Genomic DNA, 19679 nt, shown 5'->3' with positions numbered 1-19679 from the left:
GTGTAGGGTACCTGGCCTTCTCTGATGTAATCAGAGTTAGATTTGATTCAGTGATTTTATAAAAACAGCTAGGAAGCACTATTTAGCAGTGGGTTGCAGAGAAAAAGAAATATGCTGGCAAAAAAAATCCAATTGAGTGATTAAACAGCTCTTCATTTTCTGGCTTTATTTTTATGCTAACAAATTTGTTCTCTGAAAAGTGTCCACAAAGCCAAGTCTCTGATTAACACCTTTGTAGGGATGGTTTTTCACCTATTACTAAATTAAACTTGCTTCATTGGAAAGGCAGCAAGATGCATCCTCATTTCAATTTCTACTGAAATAATACAGGTTGACACCAGGAAACATTAACGCCACTGCATCCTTGCTGCTTTCACATGTGGAAGTTTGTTTAATGTGAAAACAAGGTGATATCTAATTAGCACACAGGTAAGGAATTAAGAAAACCTTTATTTAAGGGTAAAGATGTTTCTCACAAAATCGTTGCCCCAATGCATCATTGAAATTCAAGCTGGAAAGATGATTTTAATATATCACTTGTACATTTTGTATTGCTCTTCTGGTGACAATGTAGTTTGTTTTTGTCAATTACCCTTTTAATAATAGGGTAAAGAAAATTAAGTGGATTTTTTAAAGAAAACTATACTGTCAATATACTATTCAAACAAATTAAAATGGTAAAAGTTATTGTACTTCAAGTAAAAATAAAAGAGCAAAAATATCAATCCCAGTTTTGATTACTTAAATTAACAAAAAAAATGCATATAGCAAAGGATAGTTTCAATCTGCCTACCTCTGGGTTATGGGCCCAGCATGCTTCCATTGCAGTACTCTGCTGCACATGTAAGTGCAAGAGATCCTGAAGCACTCACTCATCATGGGAAAGTACCAATGTGTTTCTTCATTGGTTGATGGAAGAAACATCTTACAAAAACTCTCCAGATTATTGACTTTTTAAAGTTTTTCTAGGAAACGTTCTAGATGTATGCTTATTAGACTTTGTCAGTATGTAATTTTTGCAAAGTGTCTCTGTGGCGCAATCGGTTAGTGTGTCCGGCTACTAACCAAAAGGTTGGTGGTTCAATCCCAACCAGGGACGTAATTGACCTTGTTATCAGATTTTGGTGATCTTTAAGTAGACAAGTCAAAATTTCAAACCCCCTGTTATGCTGTAGGGTACCTGGCCTTCTCTGATGTAGTTAGATTTGACTCAGTGATTTTATAAAAACAGCTAGGAAGCACAATTTAGCAGTGGGTTGCAGAGAAAAAGAAATATGCTGGCAAAAAAAATCCAATTGAGTGATTAAACAGCTCTTCATTTTCTGGCTTTATTTTTATGCTAACAAATTTGTTCTTTGAAAAGTGTCCACAAAGCCAAGTCTCTGATTAACACCTTTGTAGGGATGGTTTTTCACCTATTACTAAATTAAACTTGCTTCATTGGAAAGGCAGCAAGATGCATCCTCAATTCAATGTCTACTGAAATAATACAGGTTGACACCAGGAAACATTAACGCCACTGTATCCTTGCTGCTTTCTCATGTGGAAGTCTGTTTATGTTAGGCGCCGAGGGTCCGCTCGTCAGTGCGGCCGGCGCCTAGCAACGGGGACGCCACTGTCGGATCGTGTTCCCCGTTGCTGGGTCTAAGTTTATATCATCACTGGTTTCCTGGCTGTGTAGCATGCAGCTGCACGGCATGTTGTAATTATCACTCATCTGTTTCCCTGGCCATGCAGCTTGTCAGCTGCATGGCATTTAATCCAATCAGCCTCCAAACAGCTGATTGGAAGACTCTCTGTTAAAAGCACTCCCAGGACTCCTCACAGACGCCGGTGATAGCTTCCTGTTTGCCTGATTCTGCTGCAGAGAGAGTTCCCAGTCCCGGTCTGTTCGTTTGTTCCTGTTCTCAGTGATCCAGTACTCGGAAGTTACCATCTGTTCCTGGAGTCTGACCGAGCACCTTTAACATCTGGTGGTGTTCGTGAGTCGCGGCGCAGCCGTGTGTTGCGGCTTGTCCGCTACTATTTATTATTGTGTTTATTTTGAGTTCTGGTGCTTTGCGGAGGATTCCGCTTCCACAAGATCCACTCTGGTGTCCAGCGGTGCCGGATAGGAGTGTCGGATCCGTGGATCCTTGGTTGTCCTTTTCCCTGGCGGCTAGTCCGCACATACCTTTTAATTTAGTTAAGTTAGCTTGTAACCCCTGGCTTGGTTGCTTAGTCAGAGGGCCCCTTGTTATCTCCCTGTCTCGGACTTCCCCTTGTCTCCCATTAAGACCTGCGGGGGCATCGGGGTTGGGCAGACATAATCCGCCCTTCGAACGCGGCTGCCATGGGCTCAAGCAACCATAGTCTCGCAGGGGATTTCTGATAACACGGGCGAGACAACGGAGTTAGGGCGCCAGGGGTTACTAGGCTCTCCAGCTCCCACAACCTGTATTTCATTCCTGTACTCAGATCTCTGCCATAAGATCTTCTCCAGTCTGGAGTACAGGAATCGTAACATTATCACCGGCGCAACATTATCACCGGCCAGACAAAAGAAAAAATTTCAACAGGAGTTAATTTTTTCACTTATCCAGTAGGGAGAATTTTGTCGGCCTCATGAATCCCACCGGTGTTGGGCCAAATCCTGGCCAGTTTTTGGTTAGTCAGATTCAGGAACTTACCCAGATGGTTCAGGATCTGTCCCTCCGGGTGAGCTCACAGGAAGATCTGTTACGGACTTCCCCGAGGGTCATCCCTGAACCAAAAATGCATCTGCCTGACCGTTTTTCTGGGGATAGAAAACAGTTTTTTAATTTTAAAGAGTCTTGTAAACTGTATTTTCGTTTAAGACCAGTTTCCTCAGGTACGGAGGCTCAGCGGGTTGGAATTATAATTTCTCTGCTTCAGGGGGATCCTCAGACCTGGGCTTTTGGTTTAAAGACAGACGATCCGGCCTTATTGTCTGTAGACGCTTTTTTGAAATCTTTAGGGCTATTGTATGACGACCCTGATAGAGAGGCATCCGCAGAAAGTCAGTTGCGTGCTCTAAGACAGGGTAGGAATCCTGCAGAGAATTATTGTACGGAGTTTCGCCGTTGGTCGAACGACTGTGGCTGGAATGATCCTGCCCTGCGCAGTCAGTTTCGCCTCGGCTTATCTGAATCTATAAAAGACAGCCTCCTTCAGTATCCCGCTCCTGAGAACCTTGATAAACTCATGGAGCTCTCTATTAAAATAGATCGTCGGCTCAGAGAGCGGAGGACTGAGAAAGGGGCATCTGTAGTTTCTTTTCCCTGTGTTTCTTCCGTTCCGATAGACATGGAGGAGCCTATGCAGATTGGTCTCTCCAAATTGTCTCCGGAAGAAAGAACCAGGAGGCAAAATTCTGGTCTGTGTTTGTACTGCGGAGGTAAGGGACATTTTGCCCGTAGTTGCCCAAACAAGTCGGGAAACTTCCTGACCAAGTGAATAGTGAGGGGGTTCACTTTGGTCTACAGCTCATCTCCTCAAATAATTCACTATTGGTTCCTGCTAAAGTTTCTTATGACAGCCTCTGTTCCTCGGTCTCTGCTTTTGTGGACAGTGGAGCTGCAGGAAACTTTATGGACTTAACATGGGCCAAGGCCTTAGGTATTCCTCAGTTAACCTTAAGTAGGTGTATCACCATGCATGGTTTAGATGGGAGTCCCTTATCCAATGGGGTTATTTCTCTATGTACACCTCCTGTTTTGCTCTCGGTGGGAGCTCTACATTCTGAAAAGATTGAGTTTTTTCTTACCCATTGTCCAGCAGTTCCTGTGGTTCTGGGTCACCCTTGGCTGGCCTTTCATAATCCCATCATAGATTGGCAGTCTGGGGAGATTCTACAATGGAGTACCATCTGTGATAAAGAATGTATTACACTTCCTATCCGAGTAGCTGCTGCCAGGCCCGCACATATTCCTGGAGAGTACCAAGATTTTTTGGATGTGTTTTCCAAGGGCAATGCGGATATTTTGCCTCCCCATAGGCCTTATGATTGGACCATTTCTCATTATCAAAAAAGTCAATCCAGTTGCTTTCCGGTTACAGCTACCAAAAACGTTACGAATCGGAAATACCTTCCATTGCTCTTTGCTCAAACCATATGTTTCATCTAGCAGATTTCCTCGTAAAAAACCTCAGGGGAGATCACCAGTTATTGTACAGGGTCAGCAGGAGTTCGTGGTTGAGAAGGTTCTCGATTCCAAGCTGTCCCGGGGTCGGCTTTATTTTTTGGTGCATTGGAGAGGTTATGGTCCTGAGGAAAGGTCGTGGGTCCTAGATGAGGACCTTCATGCCCCAAGGCTCAAAAGGGCATTTTTTCAGGAATTTCCTCAGAAACCCGGATTTAGGGGTTCCTTGACCCCTCCTCAAGGGGGGGGTACTGTTAGGCGCCGAGGGTCCGCTCGTCAGTGCGGCCGGCGCCTAGCAACGGGGACGCCACTGTCGGATCGTGTTCCCCGTTGCTGGGTCTAAGTTTATATCATCACTGGTTTCCTGGCTGTGTAGCATGCAGCTGCACGGCATGTTGTAATTATCACTCATCTGTTTCCCTGGCCATGCAGCTTGTCAGCTGCATGGCATTTAATCCAATCAGCCTCCAAACAGCTGATTGGAAGACTCTCTGTTAAAAGCACTCCCAGGACTCCTCACAGACGCCGGTGATAGCTTCCTGTTTGCCTGATTCTGCTGCAGAGAGAGTTCCCAGTCCCGGTCTGTTCGTTTGTTCCTGTTCTCAGTGATCCAGTACTCGGAAGTTACCATCTGTTCCTGGAGTCTGACCGAGCACCTTTAACATCTGGTGGTGTTCGTGAGTCGCGGCGCAGCCGTGTGTTGCGGCTTGTCCGCTACTATTTATTATTGTGTTTATTTTGAGTTCTGGTGCTTTGCGGAGGATTCCGCTTCCACAAGATCCACTCTGGTGTCCAGCGGTGCCGGATAGGAGTGTCGGATCCGTGGATCCTTGGTTGTCCTTTTCCCTGGCGGCTAGTCCGCACATACCTTTTGATTTAGTTAAGTTAGCTTGTAACCCCTGGCTTGGTTGCTTAGTCAGAGGGCCCCTTGTTATCTCCCTGTCTCGGACTTCCCCTTGTCTCCCATTAAGACCTGCGGGGGCATCGGGGTTGGGCAGACATAATCCGCCCTTCGAACGCGGCTGCCATGGGCTCAAGCAACCATAGTCTCGCAGGGGATTTCTGATAACACGGGCGAGACAACGGAGTTAGGGCGCCAGGGGTTACTAGGCTCTCCAGCTCCCACAACCTGTATTTCATTCCTGTACTCAGATCTCTGCCATAAGATCTTCTCCAGTCTGGAGTACAGGAATCGTAACAGTTTAATGTGAAAACAAGGTGATATCTAATTAGCACACAGGTAAGGAATTAAGAAAATCTTTATTTAAGGGTGAAGATGTTGCTCACAAAATCGTTGCCCCAATGCATCATTGAAATTCAAGCTGGAAAGATGATTTTAATATATCACTTGTACATTTTGTATTGCTCTTCTGGTGACAATGTAGTTTGTTTTTGTCAATTACCATTTTAATAATAGGGTAAAGAAAATTAAGTGGATTTTTGAAAGAAAACAATACTGTCAATATACTATTAAAACAAATTAAAATGGTAAAAGTTATTGTACTTTAAGTAAAAATAAAAGAGCAAAAATATCAATCCCAGTTTTGATTACTTAAATGAACAAAAAAAAATGCATATAGCAAAGGATAGTTTCAATCTGCCTACCGCTGGGTTTTGGGCCCAGCATGCTTCCATTGCTGTACTCTGCTGCACATGTAAGTGCAAGAGATCCTGAAGCACTCACTCATCATGGGAAAGTACCAATGTGTTTCTTCGTTGGTTGATGGAAGAAACATTTTACAAAAACTCTCCAGATTATTGACTTTTTAAAGTTTTTCTAGGAAACGTTTTAGATGAATGCTTATTAGCCTTTGTCAGTATGTACTTTTGCAAAGTGTCTTTGTGGCGCAATCAGTTAGTGTGCACGGCTATTAACCAAAAGGTTGGTGGTTCAATCCCACCCAGGCACGTAATTGACCTTGTTATCAGATTTTGGTGATCTTTAAGTAGACAAGTCAAAATTTCAAACCCCCTGTTATGCTGTAGGGTACCTGGCCTTCTCTGATGTAATCAGAGTTAGATTTGATTCAGTGATTTTATAAAAACAGCTAGGAAGCACTATTTAGCAGTGGGTTGCAGAGAAAAAGAAATATGCTGGCAAAAAAAATCCAATTGAGTGATTAAACAGCTCTTCATTTTCTGGCTTTATTTTTATGCTAACAAATTTGTTCTCTGAAAAGTGTCCACAAAGCCAAGTCTCTGATTAACACCTTTGTAGGGATGGTTTTTCACCTATTACTAAATTAAACTTGCTTCATTGGAAAGGCAGCAAGATGCATCCTCATTTCAATTTCTACTGAAATAATACAGGTTGACACCAGGAAACATTAACGCCACTGCATCCTTGCTGCTTTCACATGTGGAAGTTTGTTTAATGTGAAAACAAGGTGATATCTAATTAGCACACAGGTAAGGAATTAAGAAAACCTTTATTTAAGGGTAAAGATGTTTCTCACAAAATCGTTGCCCCAATGCATCATTGAAATTCAAGCTGGAAAGATGATTTTAATATATCACTTGTACATTTTGTATTGCTCTTCTGGTGACAATGTAGTTTGTTTTTGTCAATTACCCTTTTAATAATAGGGTAAAGAAAATTAAGTGGATTTTTTAAAGAAAACTATACTGTCAATATACTATTCAAACAAATTAAAATGGTAAAAGTTATTGTACTTCAAGTAAAAATAAAAGAGCAAAAATATCAATCCCAGTTTTGATTACTTAAATTAACAAAAAAAATGCATATAGCAAAGGATAGTTTCAATCTGCCTACCTCTGGGTTATGGGCCCAGCATGCTTCCATTGCAGTACTCTGCTGCACATGTAAGTGCAAGAGATCCTGAAGCACTCAGTCATCATGGGAAAGTACCAATGTGTTTCTTCGTTGGTTGATGGAAGAAACATCTTACAAAAACTCTCCAGATTATTGACTTTTTAAAGTTTTTCTAGGAAACGTTCTAGATGTATGCTTATTAGCCTTTGTCAGTAAGTACCTTTTGCAAAGTGTCTCTGTGGCGCAATCGGTTAGTGTGTCCGGCTACTAACCAAAAGGTTGGTGGTTCAATCCAACCCAGGGACGTAATTGACCTTGTTATCAGATTTTGGTGATCTTTAAGTAGACAAGTCAAAATTTCAAACCCCCTGTTATGGTGTAGGGTACCTGGCCTTCTCTGATGTAATCAGAGTTAGATTTGAATCATTGATTTTATAAAAACAGCTAGGAAGCACAATTTAGCAGTGGGTTGTAGAGAAAAAGAAATATGCTGGCAAAAAAAATCCAATTGAGTGATTAAACAGCTCTTCATTTTCTGGCTTTATTTTTATGCTAACAAATTTGTTCTCTGAAAAGTGTCCACAAAGCCAAGTCTCTGATTAACACCTTTGTAGGGATGGTTTTTCACCTATTACTAAATTAAACTTGCTTCATTGGAAAGGCAGCAAGATGCATCCTCATTTCAATGTCTACTGAAATAATACAGGTTGACACCAGGAAACATTAACGCCACTGCATCCTTGCTGCTTTCTCATGTAGAAGTCTGTTTAATGTGAAAACAAGGTGATATCTAATTAGCACACAGGTAAGGAATTAAGAAAATCTTTATTTAAGGGTGAAGATGTTTCTCACAAAATCGTTGCCCCAATGCATCATTGAAATTCAAGCTGGAAAGATGATTTTAATATATCACTTGAACATTTTGTATTGCTCTTCTGGTGACAATGTAGTTTGTTTTTGTCAATTACCCTTTTAATAATAGGGTAAAGAAAATTAAGTGGATTTTTTAAAGAAAACTATACTGTCAATATACTATTAAAACAAATTAAAATGGTAAAAGTTATTGTACTTTAAGTAAAAATAAAAGAGCAAAAATATCAATCCCAGTTTTGATTACTTAAATTAACAAAAAAAAATGCATATAGCAAAGGATAGTTTCAATCTGCCTACCTCTGGGTTATGGGCCCAGCATGCTTCCATTGCAGTACTCTGCTGCACATGTAAGTGCAAGAGATCCTGAAGCACTCAGTCATCATGGGAAAGTACCAATGTGTTTCTTCGTTGGTTGATGGAAGAAACATCTTACAAAAACTCTCCAGATTATTGACTTTTTAAAGTTTTTCTAGGAAACGTTCTAGATGTATGCTTATTAGCCTTTGTCAGTATGTACTTTTTACAAAGTGTCTCTGTGGCGCAATCGGTTAGTGTGTTTGGCTACTAACCAAAAAGTTGGTGGTTCAATCCCACCCAGGGACGTAATTGACCTTGTTATCAGATTTTGGTGATCTTTAAGTAGACAAGTCAAAATTTCAAACCCCCTGTTATGGTGTAGGGTACCTGGCCTTCTCTGATGTAATCAGAGTTAGATTTGATTCAGTGATTTTATAAAAACAGCTAGGAAGCACTATTTAGCAGTGGGTTGCAGAGAAAAAGAAATATGCTGGCAAAAAAAATCCAATTGAGTGATTAAACAGCTCTTCATTTTCTGGCTTTATTTTTATGCTAACAAATTTGTTCTCTGAAAAGTGTCCACAAAGCCAAGTCTCTGATTAACACCTTTGTAGGGATGGTTTTTCACCTATTACTAAATTAAACTTGCTTCATTGGAAAGGCAGCAAGATGCATCCTCATTTCAATTTCTACTGAAATAATACAGGTTGACACCAGGAAACATTAACGCCACTGCATCCTTGCTGCTTTCACATGTGGAAGTTTGTTTAATGTGAAAACAAGGTGATATCTAATTAGCACACAGGTAAGGAATTAAGAAAACCTTTATTTAAGGGTAAAGATGTTTCTCACAAAATCGTTGCCCCAATGCATCATTGAAATTCAAGCTGGAAAGATGATTTTAATATATCACTTGTACATTTTGTATTGCTCTTCTGGTGACAATGTAGTTTGTTTTTGTCAATTACCCTTTTAATAATAGGGTAAAGAAAATTAAGTGGATTTTTTAAAGAAAACTATACTGTCAATATACTATTCAAACAAATTAAAATGGTAAAAGTTATTGTACTTCAAGTAAAAATAAAAGAGCAAAAATATCAATCCCAGTTTTGATTACTTAAATTAACAAAAAAAATGCATATAGCAAAGGATAGTTTCAATCTGCCTACCTCTGGGTTATGGGCCCAGCATGCTTCCATTGCAGTACTCTGCTGCACATGTAAGTGCAAGAGATCCTGAAGCACTCACTCATCATGGGAAAGTACCAATGTGTTTCTTCATTGGTTGATGGAAGAAACATCTTACAAAAACTCTCCAGATTATTGACTTTTTAAAGTTTTTCTAGGAAACATTCTAGATGTATGCTTATTAGACTTTGTCAGTATGTACTTTTTGCAAAGTGTCTCTGTGGCGCAATCGGTTAGTGTGTCCGGCTACTAACCAAAAGGTTGGTGGTTCAATCCCAACCAGGGACGTAATTGACCTTGTTATCAGATTTTGGTGATCTTTAAGTAGACAAGTCAAAATTTCAAACCCCCTGTTATGCTGTAGGGTACCTGGCCTTCTCTGATGTAGTTAGATTTGACTCAGTGATTTTATAAAAACAGCTAGGAAGCACAATTTAGCAGTGGGTTGCAGAGAAAAAGAAATATGCTGGCAAAAAAAATCCAATTGAGTGATTAAACAGCTCTTCATTTTCTGGCTTTATTTTTATGCTAACAAATTTGTTCTTTGAAAAGTGTCCACAAAGCCAAGTCTCTGATTAACACCTTTGTAGGGATGGTTTTTCACCTATTACTAAATTAAACTTGCTTCATTGGAAAGGCAGCAAGATGCATCCTCAATTCAATGTCTACTGAAATAATACAGGTTGACACCAGGAAACATTAACGCCACTGTATCCTTGCTGCTTTCTCATGTGGAAGTCTGTTTAATGTGAAAACAAGGTGATATCTAATTAGCACACAGGTAAGGAATTAAGAAAATCTTTATTTAAGGGTGAAGATGTTGCTCACAAAATCGTTGCCCCAATGCATCATTGAAATTCAAGCTGGAAAGATGATTTTAATATATCACTTGTACATTTTGTATTGCTCTTCTGGTGACAATGTAGTTTGTTTTTGTCAATTACCATTTTAATAATAGGGTAAAGAAAATTAAGTGGATTTTTGAAAGAAAACAATACTGTCAATATACTATTAAAACAAATTAAAATGGTAAAAGTTATTGTACTTTAAGTAAAAATAAAAGAGCAAAAATATCAATCCCAGTTTTGATTACTTAAATGAACAAAAAAAAATGCATATAGCAAAGGATAGTTTCAATCTGCCTACCGCTGGGTTTTGGGCCCAGCATGCTTCCATTGCTGTACTCTGCTGCACATGTAAGTGCAAGAGATCCTGAAGCACTCACTCATCATGGGAAAGTACCAATGTGTTTCTTCGTTGGTTGATGGAAGAAACATTTTACAAAAACTCTCCAGATTATTGACTTTTTAAAGTTTTTCTAGGAAACGTTTTAGATGAATGCTTATTAGCCTTTGTCAGTATGTCCTTTTGCAAAGTGTCTTTGTGGCGCAATCAGTTAGTGTGCACGGCTATTAACCAAAAGGTTGGTGGTTCAATCCCACCCAGGCACGTAATTGACCTTGTTATCAGATTTTGGTGATCTTTAAGTAGACAAGTCAAAATTTCAAACTCCCTGTTATGGTGTAGGGTACCTGGCCTTCTCTGATGTAATCAGAGTTAGATTTGATTCAGTGATTTTATAAAAACAGATAGGAAGCACAATTTAGCAGTGGGTTGCAGAGAAAAAGAAATATGCTGGCAAAAAAAATCCAATTGAGTGATTAAACAGCTCTTCATTTTCTGACTTTATTTTTATGCTAACAAATTTGTTCTCTGAAAAGTGTCCACAAAGCCAAGTCTCTGATTAACACCTTTGTAGGGATGGTTTTTCACCTATTACTAAATTAAACTTGCTTCATTGGAAAGGCAGCAAGATGCATCCTCATTTCAATTTCTACTGAAATAATACAGGTTGACACCAGGAAACATTAACGCCACTGCATCCTTGCTGCTTTCTCATGTGGAAGTTTGTTTAATGTGAAAACAAGGTGATATCTAATTAGCACACAGGTAAGGAATTAAGAAAATCTTTATTTAAGGGTGAAGATGTTTCTCACAAAATCGTTGCCCCAATGCATCATTGAAATTCAAGCTGGAAAGATGATTTTAATATATCACTTGTACATTTTGTATTGCTCTTCTGGTGACAATGTAGTTTGTTTTTGTCAATTACCCTTTTAATAATAGGGTAAAGAAAATTAAGTGGATTTTTTAAAGAAAACTATACTGTCAATATACTATTCAAACAAATTAAAATGGTAAAAGTTATTGTACTTCAAGTAAAAATAAAAGAGCAAAAATATCAATCCCAGTTTTGATTACTTAAATTAACAAAAAAAAATGCATATAGCAAAGGATAGTTTCAATCTGCCTACCTCTGGGTTATGGGCCCAGCATGCTTCCATTGCAGTACTCTGCTGCACATGTAAGTGCAAGAGATCCTGAAGCACTCACTCATCATGGGAAAGTACCAATGTGTTTCTTCGTTGGTTGATGGAAGAAACATTTTACAAAAACTCTCCAGATTATTGACTTTTTAAAGTTTTTCTAGGAAACGTTCTAGATGTATGCTTATTAGCCTTTGTCAGTATGTACTTTTTGGGAAGTGTCTCTGTGGCGCAATCGGTTAGTGTGTCCGGCTACTAACCAAAAGGTTGGTGGTTTAATCCCAACCAGGGACGTAATTGACCTTGTTATCAGATTTTGGTGATCTTTAAGTAGACAAGTCAAAATTTCAAACCCCCTGTTATGGTGTAGGGTACCTGGCCTTCTCTGATGTAATAAGAGTTAGATTTGATTCAGTGATTTTATAAAAACAGCTAGGAAGCACAATTTAGCAGTGGGTTGCAGAGAAAAAGAAATATGCTGGCAAAAAAAATCCAATTGAGTGATTAAACAGCTCTTCATTTTCTGGCTTTATTTTTATGCTAACAAATTTGTTCTCTGAAAAGTGTCCACAAAGCCAAGTCTCTGATTAACACCTTTGTAGGGATGGTTTTTCACCTATTACTAAATTAAACTTGCTTCATTGGAAAGGCAGCAAGATGCATCCTCATTTCAATGTCTACTGAAATAATACAGGTTGACACCAGGAAACATTAACGCCACTGCATCCTTGCTGCTTTCTCATGTAGAAGTCTGTTTAATGTGAAAACAAGGTGATATCTAATTAGCACACAGGTAAGGAATTAAGAAAATCTTTATTTAAGGGTGAAGATGTTTCTCACAAAATCGTTGCCCCAATGCATCATTGAAATTCAAGCTGGAAAGATGATTTTAATATATCACTTGTACATTTTGTATTGCTCTTCTGGTGACAATGTAGTTTGTTTTTGTCAATTACCCTTTTAATAATAGGGTAAAGAAAATTAAGTGGATTTTTTAAAGAAAACTATACTGTCAATATACTATTCAAACAAATTAAAATGGTAAAAGTTATTGTACTTCAAGTAAAAATAAAAGAGCAAAAATATCAATCCCAGTTTTGATTACTTAAATTAACAAAAAAAATGCATATAGCAAAGGATAGTTTCAATCTGCCTACCTCTGGGTTATGGGCCCAGCATGCTTCCATTGCAGTACTCTGCTGCACATGTAAGTGCAAGAGATCCTGAAGCACTCACTCATCATGGGAAAGTACCAATGTGTTTCTTCATTGGTTGATGGAAGAAACATCTTACAAAAACTCTCCAGATTATTGACTTTTTAAAGTTTTTCTAGGAAACGTTCTAGATGTATGCTTATTAGACTTTGTCAGTATGTACTTTTCGCAAAGTGTCTCTGTGGCGCAATCGGTTAGTGTGTCCGGCTACTAACCAAAAGGTTGGTGGTTCAATCCCAACCAGGGACGTAATTGACCTTGTTATCAGATTTTGGTGATCTTTAAGTAGACAAGTCAAAATTTCAAACCCCCTGTTATGCTGTAGGGTACCTGGCCTTCTCTGATGTAGTTAGATTTGACTCAGTGATTTTATAAAAACAGCTAGGAAGCACAATTTAGCAGTGGGTTGCAGAGAAAAAGAAATATGCTGGCAAAAAAAATCCAATTGAGTGATTAAACAGCTCTTAATTTTCTGGCTTTATTTTTATGCTAACAAATTTGTTCTCTGAAAAGTGTCCACAAAGCCAAGTCTCTGATTAACACCTTTGTAAGGATGGTTTTTAACCTATTACTAAATTAAACTTGCTTCATTGGAAAGGCAGCAAGATGCATCCTCATTTCAATGTCTACTGAAATAATACAGGTTGACACCAGGAAACATTAACGCCACTGCATCCTTGCTGCTTTCTCATGTGGAAGTCTGTTTAATGTGAAAACAAGGTGATATCTAATTAGCACACAGGTAAGGAATTAAGAAAATCTTTATTTAAGGGTGAAAATGTTTCTCACAAAATCGTCTCCCCAATGCATCATTGAAATTTAAGCTGGAAAGATGATTTTAATATATCACTTGTACATTTTGTATTGCTCTTCTGGTGACAATGTAGTTTGTTTTTGTCAATTACCATTTTAATAATAGGGTAAAGAAAATTAAGTGGATTTTTGAAAGAAAACAATACTGTCAATATACTATTAAAACAAATTAAAATGGTAAAAGTTATTGTACTGTAAGTAAAAATAAAAGAGCCAACATATCAATCCCAGTTTTGGATTACTTTAATTAACAAAAAAAAATGCATATAGCAGAGGATAGTTTCAATCTGCCTACCTCTGGGTTATATGCCCAGCATGCTTCCATTGCTGTACTCTGCTGCACATGTAAGTGCAATAGATCCTGAAGCACTCACTCATCATGGGAAAGTACCAATGTGTTTCTTCGTTGGTTGATGGAAGAAACATCTTACAAAAACTCTCCAGATTATTGACTTTTTAAAGTTTTTCTAGGAAACGTTCTAGATGTATGCTTATTAGACTTTGTCAATATGTACTTTTTGCAAAGTGTCTCTGTGGCGCAATCGGTTAGTGTGTCCGGCTACTAACCAAAAGGTTGGTGGTTCAATCCCAACCAGGGACGTAATTGACCTTGTTATCAGATTTTGGTGATCTTTAAGTAGACAAGTCAAAATTTCAAACCCCCTGTTATGCTGTAGGGTACCTGGCCTTCTCTGATGTAGTTAGATTTGACTCAGTGATTTTATAAAAACAGCTAGGAAGCACAATTTAGCAGTGGGTTGCAGAGAAAAAGAAATATGCTGGCAAAAAAAATCCAATTGAGTGATTAAACAGCTCTTCATTTTCTGGCTTTATTTTTATGCTAACAAATTTGTTCTTTGAAAAGTGTCCACAAAGCCAAGTCTCTGATTAACACCTTTGTAGGGATGGTTTTTCACCTATTACTAAATTAAACTTGCTTCATTGGAAAGGCAGCAAGATGCATCCTCAATTCAATGTCTACTGAAATAATACAGGTTGACACCAGGAAACATTAACGCCACTGTATCATTGCTGCTTTCTCATGTGGAAGTCTATTTAATGGCCCTCATTCCGAGTTGATCGGTCGCAAGGCGAATTTAGCAGAGTTACACACGCTAAGCCGCCGCCTACTGGGAGTGAATCTTAGCTTCTTAAAATTGCGACCGATGTATTCGCAATATTGCGATTACTAACTACTTAGCAGTTTCAGAGTAGCTCCAGACTTACTCTGCCTGTGCGATCAGTTCAGTGCTTGTCGTTCCTGGTTGACGTCACAAACACACCCAGCGTTCGCCCAGGCACTCCCACCGTTTCTCCGGCCACTCCTGCGTTTTTTCCAGAAACGGTAGCGTTTTCAGCCACACGCCCCTGAAACGCCGTGTTTCCGCCCAGTAACACCCATTTCCTGTCAATCACATTACGATCGCCGGAGCGAAGAAAAAGCCGTGAGTAAAAATACTTTCTTCTTAGTAAAGTTACTTGGCGCAGTCGCAGTGCGAACATTGCGCATGCGTACTAAGCGGATTTTCACTGCGATGCGATGAAAAATACCGAGCGAACAACTCGGAATGAGGGCCAATGTGAAAACAAGGTGATATCTAATTAGCACACAGGTAAGGAATTAAGAAAATCTTTATTTAAGGGTGAAGATGTTTCTCACAAAATCGTTGCCCCAATGCATCATTGAAATTCAAGCTGGAAAGATGATTTTAATATATCACTTGAACATTTTGTATTGCTCTTCTGGTGACAATGTAGTTTGTTTTTGTCAATTACCATTTTAATAATAGGGTAAAGAAAATTAAGTGGATTTTTGAAAGAAAACAATACTGTCAATATACTATTAAAACAAATTAAAATGGTAAAAGTTATTGTACTTTAAGTAAAAATAAAAGAGCAAAAATATCAATCCCAGTTTTGATTACTTAAATGAACAAAAAAAAATGCATATAGCAAAGGATAGTTTCAATCTGCCTACCGCTGGGTTATGGGCCCAGCTTGCTTCCATTGCTGTACTCTGCTGCACATGTAAGTGCAAGAGATCCTGAAGCACTCACTCATCATGGGAAAGTACCAATGTGTTTCTTCGTTGGTTGATGGAAGAAACATTTTACAAAAACTCTCCAGATAATTGACTTTTTAAAGTTTTTCTAGGAAACGTTTTAGATGAATGCTTATTAGCCTTTGTCAGTATGTAGTTTTGCAAAGTGTCTTTGTGGCGCAATCAGTTAGTGTGCATGGCTATTAACCAAAAGGTTGGTGGTTCAATCCCACCCAGGGACGTAATTGACCTTGTTATCAAATTTTGGTGATCTTTAAGTAGACAAGTCAAAATTTCAAATCCCCCTGTTCTGGTGTAGGGTACCTGGCCTTCTCTGATGTAATCAGAGTTAGATTTGATTCAGTGATTTTATAAAAACAGCTAGGAAGCACAATTTAGCAGTGGGTTGCAGAGAAAAAGAAATATGCTGGCAAAAAAAATCCAATTGAGTGATTAAACAGCTCTTAATTTTCTGGCTTTATTTTTATGCTAACAAATTTGTTCTCTGAAAAGTGTCCACAAAGCCAAGTCTCTGATTAACACCTTTGTAAGGATGGTTTTTAACCTATTACTAAATTAAACTTGCTTCATTGGAAAGGCAGCAAGATGCATCCTCATTTCAATGTCTACTGAAATAATACAGGTTGACACCAGGAAACATTAACGCCACTGCATCCTTGCTGCTTTCTCATGTGGAAGTCTGTTTAATGTGAAAACAAGGTGATATCTAATTAGCACACAGGTAAGGAATTAAGAAAATCTTTATTTAAGGGTGAAAATGTTTCTCACAAAATCGTTGCCCCAATGCATCATTGAAATTCAAGCTGGAAAGATGATTTTAATATATCACTTGTACATTTTGTATTGCTCTTCTGGTGACAATGTAGTTTGTTTTTGTCAATTACCCTTTTAATAATAGGGTAAAGAAAATTAAGTGGCTTTTTTAAAGAAAACTATACTGTCAATATACTATTAAAACAAATTAAAATGGTAAAAGTTATTGTACTTTAAGTAAAAATAAAAGAGCAAAAATATCAATCCCAGTTTTGATTACTTAAATTAACAAAAAAAAAATGCATATAGCAAAGGATAGTTTCAATCTGCCTACCTCTGGGTTATGGGCCCAGCATGCTTCCATTGCAGTACTCTGCTGCACATGTAAGTGCAAGAGATCCTGAAGCACTCAGTCATCATGGGAAAGTACCAATGTGTTTCTTCGTTGGTTGATGGAAGAAACATCTTACAAAAACTCTCCAGATTATTGACTTTTTAAAGTTTTTCTAGGAAACGTTCTAGATGTATGCTTATTAGCCTTTGTCAGTATGCACTTTTTACAAAGTGTCTCTGTGGCGCAATCGGTTAGTGTGTCTGGCTACTAACAAAAGGTTGGTGGTTCAATCCCACCCAGGGACGTAATTGACCTTGTTATCAGATTTTGGTGATCTTTAAGTAGACAAGTCAAAATTTCAAACCCCCTGTTATGGTGTAGGGTACCTGGCCTTCTCTGATGTAATCAGAGTTAGATTTGATTCAGTGATTTTATAAAAACAGATAGGAAGCACAATTTAGCAGTGGGTTGCAGAGAAAAAGAAATATGCTGGCAAAAAAAATCCAATTGAGTGATTAAACAGCTCTTCATTTTCTGACTTTATTTTTATGCTAACAAATTTGTTCTCTGAAAAGTGTCCACAAAGCCAAGTCTCTGATTAACACCTTTGTAGGGATGGTTTTTCACCTATTACTAAATTAAACTTGCTTCATTGGAAAGGCAGCAAGATGCATCCTCATTTCAATTTCTACTGAAATAATACAGGTTGACACCAGGAAACATTAACGCCACTGCATCCTTGCTGCTTTCTCATGTGGAAGTTTGTTTAATGTGAAAACAAGGTGATATCTAATTAGCACACAGGTAAGGAATTAAGAAAATCTTTATTTAAGGGTGAAGATGTTTCTCACAAAATCGTTGCCCCAATGCATCATTGAAATTCAAGCTGGAAAGATGATTTTAATATATCACTTGTACATTTTGTATTGCTCTTCTGGTGACAATGTAGTTTGTTTTTGTCAATTACCCTTTTAATAATAGGGTAAAGAAAATTAAGTGGATTTTTTAAAGAAAACTATACTGTCAATATACTATTCAAACAAATTAAAATGGTAAAAGTTATTGTACTTCAAGTAAAAATAAAAGAGCAAAAATATCAATCCCAGTTTTGATTACTTAAATTAACAAAAAAAAATGCATATAGCAAAGGATAGTTTCAATCTGCCTACCTCTGGGTTATGGGCCCAGCATGCTTCCATTGCAGTACTCTGCTGCACATGTAAGTGCAAGAGATCCTGAAGCACTCACTCATCATGGGAAAGTACCAATGTGTTTCTTCGTTGGTTGATGGAAGAAACATTTTACAAAAACTCTCCAGATTATTGACTTTTTAAAGTTTTTCTAGGAAACGTTCTAGATGTATGCTTATTAGCCTTTGTCAGTATGTACTTTTTGGGAAGTGTCTCTGTGGCGCAATCGGTTAGTGTGTCCGGCTACTAACCAAAAGGTTGGTGGTACAATCCCACCCAGGGACGTAATTGACCTTGTTATCAGATTTTGGTGATCTTTAAGTAGACAAGTCAAAATTTCAAATCCCCTCTTATGGTGTAGGGTACCTGGCCTTCTCTGATGTAATCAGAGTTAGATTTGATTCAGTGATTTTATAAAAACAGCTAGGAAGCACAATTTAGCAGTGGGTTGCAGAGAAAAAGAAATATGCTGGCAAAAAAATCCAATTGAGTGATTAAACAGCTCTTCATTTTCTGGCTTTATTTTTATGCTAACAAATATGTTCTCTGAAAAGTGTCCACAAAGCCAAGTCTCTGATGAACACCTTTGTAAGGATGGTTTTTCACCTATTACTAAATTAAACTTGCTTCATTGGAAAGGCAGCAAGATGCATCCTCATTTCAATGTCTACTGAAATAATACAGGTTGACACCAGGAAACATTAACGCCAATGCATCCTTGCTGCTTTCTCATGTGGAAGACTGTTTAATGTGAAAACAAGGTGATATCTAATTAGCACACAGGTAAGGAATTAAGAAAATCTTTACTTAAGGGTGAAGATGTTTCTCACAAAATCGTTGCCCCAATGCATCATTGAAATTCAAGCTGGAAAGATGATTTTAATATATCACTTGTACATTTTGTATTGCTCTTCTGGTGACAATGTAGTTTGTTTTTGTCAATTACCATTTTAATAATAGGGTAAAGAAAATTAAGTGGATTTTTTAAAGAAAACTATACTGTCAATATACTATTAAAACAAATTAAAATGGTAAAAGTTATTGTACTTTAATTAAATAAAAAATAGCTAACATATCAATCCCAGTTTTGGATTACTTTAACAAAAAAAATGCATATAGCAGAGGATAGTTTCAATCTGCCTACCTCTGGGTAATGGGCCCAGCATGCTTCCATTGCAGTACTCTGCTGCACATGTAAGTGCAAGAGATCCTGAAGCACTCACTCATCATGGGAAAGTACCAATGTGTTTCTTCGTTGGTTGATTTAAGAAAATTCTTACAAAAACTCTCCAGATTATTGACTTTTTAAAGTTTTTCTAGGAAACGTTCTAGATTAATGCTTATTAGCCTTTGTCAGTATGTACTTTTTGCAAAGTGTCTCTGTGGCGCAATCGGTTAGTGTGTCTGGCTACTAACCAAAAGGTTGGTGGTTCAATCCCACCCAGGGACATGATTGACATTGTGATCAGGTTTTGGTGATATTTAAGTAGACAAGTCAAAATTTCAAACCCCCTCCTTTGGTGTAGGGTACCTGGCCTTCTCTGATGTAATCGGAGTTAGATTTGATTCAGTGATTTTATAAAAAACAGCTAGGAAGCACAATTTAGCAATGGGTTGCAGAGAAAAAAATATGCTGGTAGAAAAATCCAATTGAGTGATTAAACAGCTCTTCATTTTCTGCCTTTATTTTTATGCTAACAAATTTGTTCTCTGA

General features: G+C 38.1%; 2 non-coding genes across 2 annotated transcripts; both read left to right on the top strand.

Annotated features, from left to right (window-relative positions):
- The first annotated feature begins 8317 nt into the window (after positions 1 to 8317).
- TRNAS-ACU (transfer RNA serine (anticodon ACU)) lies at positions 8318 to 8391 on the top strand. Its single transcript has one exon. It is a non-coding gene; the product is annotated as a tRNA-Ser (tRNA).
- A 10950-nt stretch (positions 8392 to 19341) lies between these two features.
- Positions 19342 to 19415, top strand: TRNAS-ACU (transfer RNA serine (anticodon ACU)). Its single transcript has one exon. It is a non-coding gene; the product is annotated as a tRNA-Ser (tRNA).
- The last annotated feature ends 264 nt before the right edge of the window (positions 19416 to 19679 follow it).

The sequence above is a fragment of the Pseudophryne corroboree genome, unplaced genomic scaffold, assembly GCF_028390025.1.
Source record: "Pseudophryne corroboree isolate aPseCor3 unplaced genomic scaffold, aPseCor3.hap2 scaffold_507, whole genome shotgun sequence".
Lineage (NCBI taxonomy): Eukaryota > Metazoa > Chordata > Amphibia > Anura > Myobatrachidae > Pseudophryne > Pseudophryne corroboree.
Note: the sequence above shows the minus strand (reverse complement) of the source record. Positions and strands in the feature narration are given on the sequence as shown.